Genomic DNA, 11,957 nt, shown 5'->3' with positions numbered 1-11,957 from the left:
GAAATGAAAATCGGACTTTCATCAGGGTGCGCTCGTCTTTATGAAGATACCGGATTGGCATAAGGGTGCCGACGATCAGTTTCAAGCCAGGAACTGATTTTCACATTGCGCGCGATCTTTTAAGCCTCGGCACACTTATGAAGATTTCTGTCCTTTCGAATAGCTGCCGACATGTAAAATTAGGTGGCACCCTTACGAAGGGACACAATTATGAAGCAGTTCCCAGGAGCGTACAAAATTTTACGTGTGGAATGAATTGGGGAAGCCACTCCTATACGTTTAATTTTACTTCCATAATACTTGGAAGGTTATATTTTGTTGTTGTTATTATTATTATTATTATTACTACTATTACTGTTGCTGTTATTATTATTATTATTATTAGCGCCCTTTGGCGTTATCCCAGAAGGGCTATTAATTTCCTTCTGACATGTTGCGTTGATTCATTTTTCAAACTATTGCTACCAAATATTACAGCCCTGTATTATATTTAAAGAAAATAAATAATGAAGATGAATTGTGATAAAACAACGGTACCTAGAGCCATCTAATTTTGAATAACGTAATCCTCCGGATATGAGCATCTAGAAGCTCTAATTTGGAACTTGTTTTATTATTTATTTCATATTTTGTCAGACATTCAGCGATTTCAAAGCGAGGAATGGCAACACAGCACGGGAAAGGAAAAAAAAAAAGACATTTTTATCTCCAGCGCGAGAGACTGTGCATCGGAAATCCTAAAAATATACTCATTTTAAAATTATTTTGGGATATTGCTGTTGCATTGAATTTTATGATTTTACGATATTTAATAAATAAAGGTAACACACAAAACGTTACAAAAACGCGCCTTTAAACGTAATGTAGAATCCGAAAGCTTTCAGATTTTATTATTATTAATATTATTATTATTATTATTACACTCAGTGGCAAAAACAAACCTGCTCATTTATTTAGTTTCTGCAGATGGAAATCAGTAAAAATAAGATTTCATCGTACTTCTATAAACGTCTACAAGTATTAAAGAGCAATACATTTGTCTACATTTACGTGATCAATAGAGATTTACATCATGAACTACATGAGAAAAGTTCTGCCAGTCTCTAAATTTTTGCATTACAAACAATAACAAATTTAAACCCACTTCCTAAGTACTATTTCTGTTTTTTAAAAAGTACTTCAATTAGACGACAAACTGCAATATATATATATATATTTCCCCGATTATGAGGAATCTAAAAAGAATTTTTCTAGTGATTATAGATGGAATAACTTCACAATAATTTGTTTCATAAGAACTTCGATTCAGTTACACGAAAAACATCTGAGTAGAAATCTTTTAAACACGGTTCAGAGGACTTGTACCACTTGTCTCTCAAGAGACACAACAAGCAAATTACATTATTAAGAATCAAGAATCTGAAAACTTACTTTCCAGGCGAACGAGGAAGGTGTTTTCTGGCCAGTGAATAAAGAAACGGTATTTATTATCTCCTTCACACTTCCTTCACCCATCTTTACCAGCTGGAAACTTCAAGTAGTTTTTGAGTGATCGGTCAAATCACTCATATTGCTAAGACGGCAGGATTCTAACTGAGAGCATCATTTTACAATGCTGATGCAAGAGATATTCGATTATTGTAATAGAAGCTATTTATGACACAGGTGCTAGGGTTACAGAAGTTATCTTTAAGCTATTCACAAAAACGCGTATCAGGAATGAAAAATGTGCGTTTCAAATATGAGCAAAGGATTATTATCAATTCATTTAAGAAAGCATTCATTTAAGAGAGCGTTGCACATGTTTTACGTCTCCTGCTTCAAAATAACCTAATGGCCCTACAAGTGGCGCCCGAACTAAAAGATGGTAGGTAATAATTCGTCTCTACCATGATTTGGTGACTGGGTCCCTAATCCCCAATCTCCCTTTAAAAGGGGGTATTTTTTCCCTCCTTTCCGCATACCTTCGGGGCGTAATCGGAAGCATACTGGACGCGTATTCACCAGTCCAGAGCTCGAGTTCCAGAGAGAGCACTGCACATTTTTCACTTCTCCTATAAGGTATTTCTCCCGCCTTCTTAGCATGCCTTCGTGGTGTAACGGTCAGCACACTCGGCGCGTATTCGAGAGGTCCTAGTTTCGAGTCCCGGCGAGAACATTGCTCATTTTCCCTCCTTCTGCTTCCAAAATAACCTAATGTCCCTACACTCCAGCTTAAAAAAATAAAAAAGAAAGCCTAATGACTATACAAGTGGCGCCTGAACTAAAAGATGATGCGTGATAATTCGTCTTCACCAGGATTTGGCTACCAGGTTCCCTAATCCTATGATTCCTTTTAAAAGGGGAATTATATATGGTATTCTTCCCCTCCTTTCCGCATACATTTTCCGTGTAATTGGAAGCGTATTCGAGAGAACAAGAGTTTTAGTTCCGGCTAGGGCACTGCACATTTTTCACATCTCCAGCTTAAAAAACAAAACAAAACTAATGACTCTACAAGTGGTGCGCGAACTAAAATGTGGTGGATAATAATTCATCACCACTCGAACTAAAAAAAAGGTGGTGGATGATGATTCTCCACTACCAGGATTCGGGCGACTGGATTCAATAATCCCTAATCGTCCTTTAAAAGGAGAAGTATATAAGGTATTTTCTCCCTCTTTTCCACAGGCCTTTGTAGGGTAACTGGAAGCATACTCGATACGTATTCGAGATGTCCAGGATTCGAGTGCCGGCGAGTGTATTGCATATTTTTCACATACCTTGCTTCCAAAAAAAAAATAATAATAATAATAATGACTCTACAATGGGATATAATGTGAACTTATTATGTTGAATATACACTAATGTCCATAAATTAAGGATAATTCGGAGTCATACGGAAATCGAACTCTAAACTAAATATATCACCTGGAAAATCATTACACACATCTTCAAGAATCATATGCAAATTTCAGGAAGTAACCAGATGACACCGATGGTGCGTCACAATGACGAAAGTGTAAGAGAGTGATATATAAGGAATACAGGCAAAGAAGTAAAATTGTTCGCAGGCGCTTTATAAGCATTTCAGTGCAATAACCGAATAGTTATGACACAAAGGACGCATTTGGATGATTTTTTACGTGGTAGAATTATCGGCCGTCTGGAATGTGGGCGTACCCAACTGGAAGTATCAGACGAACTTGGAATTGCCCAGAGTGTCATCTCCAGGCTTTGGCAACGATTCCAAGATGATGGTAATGTGAGTAGATGTTACAGCACAGGTCACCCCAGAGTTACAATGCCGAATGAGGACCAGTATTTGGCAGTTACTGCCAAAAGAAACAGGTGGAGCACAGTCTCAGACCTGTCTTGTCAGCTCTCTTCAGCTACTGGTACGACAATTTCAAGGAAGACCGTGTACAGACGCTTAGAGCAGATTGCTCTATATGCTCGTAGACCTGTCAGATGCGTTCCACTTACTGCAACTCACTGTCGCCTACGGTTAGCCTGGAGTAGAGAGCATGCATTGTGGACACTGCAACAGTGGGCTTGTGTGATGTTTTCCGACGAGTCGAGGTTTAGCTTGCAGTCTGATTCTCGCCGGACTTTCATATGGAGAGCTCCAGGTACCCGTTACCACCAAGAAAACATCATTGAACGACACCGTTACGGTGGTGCAGGAGTGCTCGTTTGGGGTGGAATTATTCTGAGTTCCAGAACTGACCTGCATGTTCAAATTGGAACCATGACAAGCCAAATCTATATGTACGTCATTCTGGAACAACATGCACGTTTGTTTCGGGGCGCCATGGGCGCACAATTTGTTTTTATGGATGACAACACCCGTCCTCACCGTGCAAACATCGTAAGCGAATGCCTTCAATCGGAGGCATTCGCTTACGATGTTTCAACTGGCCAGCATTCTCACCGGACTTGAATCTAGTAGAGCACGAGTGGAACATGCTTGGCGGAAGAGTTGCAGACCGTGAACCTCCTCCTACATGTCTACCGGAACTTCGGAGAGCATTGCTTTTTGAGTGGTGTAATATCCCCCAAGATCAGATCGATAATTTGATACTCAGCATGCCTAGGCGTTGTACGGACTGTATTGCATCGTCTGGGAGACATACAATGTATTAACAATCATACCAACCATGCAATATTAGTTTTTTGTAAATAGGGTTTTTTTTTTTTTTTTTTTTTTTTTTTTTTTTTTTTTTTGTAATTTGCTCCAAGGAGAAAAAATCGCTAATTTTTTTAATAATTCAAACATATAGCATCTTTTTTTGCTCTTTACGTTTTGTTTAATAAATAAGCTTTACAAATAAGTCAAATTTGTGTTGCTTCTAACTCTTCCTTTGCCTGATTTTGCATTATCCTTAATATGGACATGAGTGTATTTCACGAGAAAACTAATTAAATGGTTTAAATATCAAGGCCTTGAGATAAAACTAAGTAAATGCATATTTTTAAAGCAAAATTTAATGTGCAAATGTTATCTTAATTTTGTTTCGTTAGGTTGCTCATGTATGACGAGGAAATTTATCGTCCAGCATTTCAAAAAAACATGAATCGGTTGGTTATTTGGTCTATTAAGATTTATTTCGTTTATGTTTGTTTTTATGTTAAATGAAAGTAAGATTATACAAGACATTTAAGACTATTTAAAAGATTTTAAAAACTTTAATATGTTTTTCCCTTTATTTAATTTCATTTTAAAAATCAGTAATGGTATTTATTAATTCGACAAATATAATCATCGCTAGAAAAGTGTTTCGTCGGTAATAAGATTAATAACTTTTTGCTGTTGGTGTGACTTATCTCACTTGTCTAATAATTACCTTAAAACAAGCCCACGGAATTCATCGTGACAAGAGCCTTGAGCTCCACGCAGATGACAGTAAGACTTAGCTCCGTTCCGACCCCAGTTTTAATGGAAATCATCCGAGGGTCTCCCACCTCTCATCCGCTACCACCAACCTCTCGACAGGACTTTCAGCTCGTCGCATATTTGGAGTGCCCCCTTGCTGCGTAGACACTATACATTTAAGATCATCCATGCCTTCTCCGGGATTCGAACCCGGGTCCTTCGGTACGGCAGTCATTAACAGCTATTCTGGTTGTGCGGGATTATTTGATTATTTGATCGCCAGGAATTTGACGTAATTAGAAAAACAATTATGACTTACTCTTTTGACGAAATTATTCAGTAATTTGGAACCAGTTATCCCGATATGCGACCAATTATATCTTCTATAAGTTATCTGAAAATTTTCTGTCAAATCAACGAAAAAACGATTTATCGAAAACTTATATTTTAGAGTGTGATAGGCCAGAATTTCATCACACACAAAAATGATTTTTTTTAACTTTATTACTGGTTTGACTGAGAAAAACATGACAAAAGAAAAATACATACCATGTCTACAAAATTCATTACCCGTCTTTTAATTCTGCAACCCTTGTTTAGACATATGCTTTCAATTATAAAAATGTTTTAAATGACGCAAATTTTCCTATTTTAGTATTTTTAAATTTAAGCAAACTGAAGATGAAAAAAATAGCGAAATCTAATCTTTTATGCACTCCCTCGGTCCTTAGATTTAGTGAATTTTTAGGCTCATTATAAAAAATCAAATGCGAAAGTTTGATTTCCGTATCGAGTCTCGAACAACATAACTGTTTGAGATATTCATTTTAAAGCTGGACATCATATTCAGGTCCAAATACAAATTGAAATGTTTACATTTGTACGTTAATAAAAATAAAATATCGGTTTACAGAAAAGTTTCTCATGTTAACACATTGACTGTCGATCATTTCTATGCAGATTTTCCCGAGAATTATTGATCGATAAAAAATATTTCCGAAAACGAGATCCTTTAAAAATAAAATTTTAGAAAACATTGGTAAGCTGTGGTGTTGGCACACAGCCGATTCGTTAAAAATCTGCATGAATTTAAAATTAAAAACATTTCTAATTTTATGAATTTTTTCTAAGATTGTTAGATTGTGATTCTACAGTGATAAAACTTCACGAGAATGTTTAATAATCGTATTGTTTGTGTTCTACGGATTTGGAGTGATTGATGACAACTATTGATGAAGAATCAAAACACAATTTATTCGTCAGTATTACACAGGACAGTTCTAAAGACGCGTTACAGTCGTCGAAAAACTACGATAACAAGCTGAAACAATCAGCAACATAACCTTCAGGCTATAACGGTGAAGACTGCTTCACTGCAAAGCACTAAAGTACAGCTCCCGACTCGGTCGATCGCTCTCCAGCTAATCTTTGAACTCTACTACTTTGCTACTGAACTCAAAATACTCCGAGTACAGGCAGGATATACATAACTTTTGACCTGCCTTCAAGAATATGCTCGGGAAAACCGGTAAGAATTCGTTCTAGAATTTTCTCCCTCTGTCTATGGCATGTCACCGATTTTGTCGCCAAATGGGTGACTTCGCGCCAAATCTAGTAACCCTGCTTTTCCTTGCCACTATCTGGCAACCCCAGCGGAGAAGCTATCCTATCGCATCTGGGTATTAAATTTCGCAACAGTATTTTCTTTTTAACTTTCAAAACTTGCTTGAGTTATCTGTGGGAAAATTCTTTCGCTATAGCAGTTGTAGTAAAGTCATAAATTAAAGAATGGTGTATACTAATACCGCTGAATTACTTTACCGCAAAGAAATATCGCTAAATTACCTTAAATGGAAATGAAATCAATTTCGATTTATCCTAATTTACTTTTTATCGATTCCTCAGAGATTGCTATATCTTTGATTTTCTGAATTGTAAAATCCACAAAAATACAGTAGAACTCCAATTATCCGAATCTATTAGGACCGGACCCCATTCGGATAATTGGATTTTTCCCCAAGAAAGGGTCTACGTACACTTTAATTAATTACTGCATGTTGAAAATGGGAGAGAAAACTATTTCTAAAGAAAAATATTTTTTTAATTAATTAGAATGAAAAGGCAACGGTTTTACGTACATCTTATACAGTGTACTACGGACACCATGCCTGCAGCTAAAATTTCTTAGCCAGCCGTTACTTGCTTTAAATTATGAACAACCAAAGTTCGGAGCTAAGATCTTAGCTATTTCACAAAGAATCGGTCCCGAGATAATGTTTCCCGTAAAATGTTGTTGCCAAAGCCATTTGAAAACGACACCTTCTAAATTTTTGTTTGTTGTTACCTTCATTGATTTTCTTGAAGAACTCACATCGTCGTTTCCAAGTTTAAAAGTGTAGGTTTGCTCCTTTTAATGTCTGAAATCTTTGATTGTCTAACACTACGTTTCCATATTATTATTATTATTATTATTTTTCTTAAATTCTGAAAGCGATTCGGATAGTCGGAGTTCGAATAATTATAACTGTACTGTACTTTGAAATTAAATATTTGTCTCACGGAAGTCAAACTATTTGTGTTTCAATTCTTAGAATAAGTATAAATTGTCACTGAATATAACAATAAGGCCAGGAGAACGTTTAAAAAGTTAGATATCGTATTTTATTATAAAACTGATTTCTTAAATGTAAAAATAGCCATTGAATGCTTTACCGTAATAAAATAAATCAAATAGGAATTTAAAATGCCAAAATATGAATACTTGCGCTATTTAAAACATTTTTGTAATTAGAAGTAATATATTTAAGACTAACGATTAGGAAAGTAAAGGCGGGATAAGGGCTTTTGTAGACGTGTAGTTTATGGCACGAGGTAAAATTGCACAGAATAAATTTTAAAAAATGGAACTGGGAGATAAAATCTTTATCTTTGAGATTTTATCTAGTGAAACTGAAATGTTACCTATCGTATAAATACTGATTTCAAGCGACGTTAATTTATTTTGCATTTCAACTGAAGCGTTCTATGATCCATTATACAACAATACAAATAATATTCAAAAGCTGCTCCAAGGGACCGTTCTTTATTCAAATTCAATCTGACGGCACTTTCAAAAGGCGTTTTGGTCGATGAGTGTCTTGGCAAAGTTAAATGTTATAAATCAACACCTCGTTAAGACTCTTTTAACAGGCCGATGTTCTCTGCTGATAGGTTAACCGCGAACCGCATTTTGTCGTCTATCTGATGGTCACGCCTATTGGCTTAATGCTGGTAGACGAAGGGAGGCGATAACGTGGGTTAGAAAAAAAAAAAAAAAAAAAAAAAAAAGACTGCAGTGGGGAGCTGGAGGAGAAAAGGTACAAATAACTCACGTATTTGTTTTCACAAGTAAGAATCTGTTGACCAAAAGGCGGAGTTCCTGATAGTTTTAAAGCTGAAAAAAGACCATTTATCAAAGATGCAAGCATTTGTAACAAATCGTAATAATTCTTTTCATAAAATTATTACGATTTGCTACAAATGCTTGCATCTTTGATAAATGGATTCAGCGTTGAAGCGTTCTGAGTATAAATAATACTAACATTTCCCAGAAAACTACTTTAAATGTTGTGTTTCTTCGATTATAAAATATAACTCTTCCTCGAAATCAGTATCACCTTTGGTAAAATAAAAAAACATTAATTTTAAGCATATAAAAACAAATGAAATACAGCACAATAGCAATATTACTTCCATTACTAAAGCCTTCCATTACTATCTTGTGCCAACTCCAGGTCACCAGTGTGGGTGGTGCAATAAATTTAAATAGATACTTAAATAACAGTTATAAGCACCTTGGTGACCTTCAAGGTTTCTTCTCACTAGTAACTAAGGTTGAAATCTTTGGAGATGAACCAATAAGTCAGCAGTGTGGGATAGTGAATAAATTTAGATAAAAATTCAAAACTAAAATTAAAATGAAATATATTTGTGCCATCAAGTATGATGGTAACTTGCAATGTTGTAACTTGGAGCTCATTTTCAATCAACCCGCAGATCACTTGTGTGTTGTGGTGTAGTAAATTTTCCTAAATTTAAAAATTTAAACATATTTCTCAACAGTGCACGTTCATTACCACTGGTCACCAGTTACTTAATGATCACATCGAGCCAGCTAAAGGGTCCCTGCTGCTGAGCACTGAAGTGAATTTAGATATCTTAGGATTAAAATTAAATTCCGAGTATAGCAGTGTCTTTTAAGATAGTGTTGGTTACTGGGGACCTATTGATTGAGGGTCATTTCTTGCCAATCTATAGACCAGTCCTGGTGCATAGTGCAGTAAATTTAGATAGGTATTTAAACGATCACTGAGGAGGGATAAGTTGCTTAGTGGATTTCTCATTCGGAAAGAGTTTTGTAAGATCGGGGTTTGCTCAGAATATCGTGTTATGCCTCGAAAAAGAAGAAGAAATGCTTAGCAGCAAGTTTCGAAATTCGGTAGAGGCGGGACCGTTGCTTATCGAGAGTGTGGATTATCGTTCCGTGATATCATCCGTGTCGACATCCAACCACTATCATGCGAGTATAGAATCAACGGGTTGCTGAAGCTCATACTAAACGACATGAAGAATCTCAACGCCCTTCCATGACTAATGCTCGAGAGGACAGACATATTGTGAAGCCAGCCCTGCAAAACCGTACGGCCACATCATGGAACAATAGTCAGGAACAATAGTCAGGAAATGGGCATTTTTGCAGCCCGCCCAGTATCCGCTCGTACGGTACGTCGACATTTGCCGCAGCATGGACTATCAGCACGGCGACCATTACTTCGTCTTCCCTTGACAATGCAACATAGAGAGAGACGGCAACTCTGGTGCGCCGAACGACAAAGCTGGATAAAGGAGTGGCACAATGTCGTCTTTTCAGACGAGTTTCGGTTCTGCGTGCAGTATTCTGATGGCCGTATACGTCTTTGGAGGCTCCGACTAGACTGCACGTCGCCTGCTTGCATTCGATATTGGCATAGGAGCCCTGCACCTAGTGGGATGGCTTGGGTAGCTATTAAGTACTCGACACGCACATCTCAGGTTCGGATCGACGGTAAATTGAACGCAGATCGGTCCGTTTCTGACGTCTTACGTCCAGTCGTTGTGCCCTATCTTCGAGGCCTACCAAACGCCATCTTCCAACAAGATAATGCAAGACCACATGTTGCACGTCGTGTTCTGACCATCCTCGATATGCAGGGCATTCGACTGCTGCCCTGGCCTGCACGGTCTCCAGATCTGTCACCCAATAAAAACATCTGGTAATGGGTTGCTGAGAGACTGGCCCGCCACCCCTCTCCAACTAATGCGGTTGATGAAGTGTGGCATAGACATGAAGCAGCATGGAATGAGTCGCCCGTTTCTGTCATCCAAGCCCAGTTCGGCTCCATGCCTGAGCGAGTAATTGTGTTTTAGCTGCCAGAGGTGGCAGCTGTTTCTACTAATTTCGCCATTCCCCTGTAAACCCCCAAACTACTTACAAATTTAATCATTTTGTCTTCATGCCATACTGTTTACGTACAATAAATTCTTTTTTGTATTTGGTTTCCTTCATGGTTCTGCAAGTTTAATGGGCAACAGTGTAGATTCGCTGAGTCTCACAATACGAAACTTTCAGTAGCTAACATATTTTTCTTGTAATCCTCTCTCACAGTTTCGAAGCTATCTAGCTTCTCCGCCAGGAAAGGAAATTTAATTTTACCCCAATTCATCCGTGTATTCTTCACTTATACTGGCGCGCTTTTTCATCTCGTTCGCAACAATTAGTCCTTTCAGCTCACCAAAAGTGTTAACATCTAATACTTTTACCCATCTGTTAAAATAATAAGTGGTGGAAGCGATAGGTAATAATAAGTGGTCTGCAGTTCATATATAAAATCTTTCCACCTATTGATTGGCTTCTTTGTAAGGTTTACAAAGATTTGTCTGAAGGCTCCTTGGCTTAAATAGGAACCATCCATCAAAATGGCGTTTGATTCGAAAGTTTCTGTCGTGTTTTCGAAAGTTTCTATCGTGTTTTCGAAAGTTTCTGTCGTGTCGTTTCGCAAAATGTTATCTGTCCTACCTCCAGTGGCAAAATAGCTATAAATTGGTTCGACTTCTGATAAAGCCATAGATTCGATTTGGCCGTCAAATAAGGCTTTAATATCAGTTACTTCGACATCGAATTTTGGCATGAGTCTTTTCATTTCAAATATGTTTCGCTGAAATGGAATATCTGACAACTTGAGTGTGGATTTCCTTATGATATTTGCCGTTTAGTTTTTAACCTTTCTAGCTCAAACTGGCTTTCCTGCCTCTTTCTTTTCCTCTCGTTAGCAGTCGAAAGCAGCTTTAACCTTTTCCTCTTCATAACCTTCACTATTCAGAATTACATCGCTTAATTGCGCTTTTCTCATTCCCTGCTCTATATCAAGATAAAAGTCCTTAGCTAACTGTAATAGTTCTTCGTGCTTCTCTCTCATATGCCCTTTTTATTTCAATCAAGATCCAGGTTTCATTTCAACTACTAAATTAAAATACAATACTTTCGGCAGATACTCGAAATTATACGACAATACACAATTTACTATCAGTATTCAAATTTACCACTTAATACCAATTCAACCCCAATAAGATATGACGCATTGATATGATTAGTTAAAAGATTTAACTTCTTATTCAATTATTATTGGTATTCAATATAATTCACCATTAATAGGAAATAACGTTCAAACAATTCACACAGAATTGCCTTCTCTTCTCACTTTAAAATATTCATTTTCACTGGCTTATTAAATTAATACACCTTGGGATTTTGCTGAAATTTTTTCACTCTTTACACACATATATTATAGTTACTAAATACAGCTATTTATAATTATTAATTGACTATAAGGTATTATTATTAACTATAAGGCATTTCTCCCGCCTTCTTAGCGAGCCTTCGTGGTGTAGGTGTCTGCACGCTCAGCGCGTAACTGAGAGGTCCGTTACCCGGCGAAGGCGTTGCAAATTTCTCATCTCTCCTGCTTCCGAAGAAATTCCTAATGTCTCTACGTAACAATTAACCTGCATCATAGATAATGACTAA

This window comes from Stegodyphus dumicola, chromosome 3, assembly GCF_044657685.1.
Source record: "Stegodyphus dumicola isolate Sdum_Otavi_A_Nest chromosome 3, ASM4465768v1".
In the NCBI taxonomy this organism is placed as follows: Eukaryota; Metazoa; Arthropoda; class Arachnida; order Araneae; family Eresidae; genus Stegodyphus; species Stegodyphus dumicola.
The sequence above is the reverse complement of the archived record's forward strand: the minus strand, read 5'-3'. Positions refer to the sequence as shown.